The following is a 1,557-nucleotide window of genomic DNA, read 5'->3' as shown; positions in this document are numbered from 1 at the left end:
TGACGTTGTAGTGACGTCATGTTCGCAATTTTCGCCTAAAAAATCGCAAAATTTCAAACGCCGCTAAAATCTTCATTTTTAAAGGAATCAAGACGTAACAAAAAAGGTTATACGTGATTCTACTTTGTCTATCAAATGGCTATCTCGATTTTTAGAAAATTTTGGATTTTGGCCCAAAATTTTTCAAAAAACCGACTTTTTTGGGAAAATAATTATAAAATCAAAAATTTTGAGTGTATCAAAAAAACCGGAATATATGTCAGAGAAGTGGTCTATGTGCAGTGTGCACCTACATACCAATTTTGAGAAGAATCGGTTCAAAAATGTGGGAGTTATTCAAAATTTTATGACGTCACGACATATTTTTTTTAAATGAATTTTTTGGAAGTTCTAGACCTCGTACGGAAACACAAATAGCACCATTCGACTCGCCGTGAAAAACTGCATCAGATAGACACCTTTTTAGGCCTTAACAACCAACTTCAAAATTTGACCTCACTTGACCTGACCTTGACCTGACCTCGACCTGAAATTCATCCAGAGGTGGTCCATATCACTAATTGAGTGTGCCTATTGAATTCTATGAATAAAATGACCCATAAAACATGTGTCGCACATGCCCTTTTCTATATTTTGTTTTTGGTGACCTGACCTGACCTGACCTGACCTTGACCTTGACCTTTGAATGATATTGTATGCAACGAATATTGTCTTGGTAGCCTAAGAACACGTTTTGGGCAATTAGTCTCAGTCCATTCTTCGGCAATTACGGTGCAAGGCCGATACTGTAGAAACTTGCATTTTGTACCCTTGACCTGACCTTGACCTGACCTCTGACCTACTTAAGTAAAAAAAATTGGGCTCCTAAGATTCGCCTCGTTGAGAACTTTCGATTGCCGTTTTCCCCGTCTTTCTACGACCATCGGTTCAGAAGTTAGACAGGGGGGCAGAATCTGCCCCCCCCCAGCAGGGCGCGTATGGCTAAATAGTCCAGCGGGGCGCGGGTTAAAGTCTCGTTGCAGTCTGGCTAATCATTCCTATAAGCTTCAGAAGCAGAACATACCCATGGGTATGTTGGTTAGTTGTACCATACTATTGGTCTCAAGATAAGGGCCCAGGCGACCTGTTTTTCTGATGCGATGAATATACCCTTTATACCCTCGCCGCAGCTCGGTTCGAGTGCATCCCTCACCCCTGCACAGCACACAACCCAATCCCCGCACTCGAATATTACCGGTATTTCTTATATAGGAGACCAATAGTACCGGTAATATTGATATTAGCTGATGTATGACGCTAACAGGAACAGGCTCTGAACCGGTATAGATAAACCATCCCAAGAGTCATTTGACACCGTTGAGGTGACACCTACGAGGGGTGTTTTTTGAAGCGTACCAAAAACGCGCAGTTTCCAGGAGTCAGATTACACCCGGAATCAGACACTTCCTATAGTATTATGACTCTGATTTGGGGTGTATTTTATACCACATGTCGTCAAATGATTCCCGGAATCATACACCGTGTGGGATCAAAATACACCCTCAAGATCCGATTACT

Source organism: Amphibalanus amphitrite, unplaced genomic scaffold, assembly GCF_019059575.1.
Source record: "Amphibalanus amphitrite isolate SeventyFive unplaced genomic scaffold, NRLGWU_Aamphi_draft 000302F_arrow, whole genome shotgun sequence".
Taxonomy (NCBI): domain Eukaryota; kingdom Metazoa; phylum Arthropoda; class Thecostraca; order Balanomorpha; family Balanidae; genus Amphibalanus; species Amphibalanus amphitrite.
Note: the sequence above shows the minus strand (reverse complement) of the source record.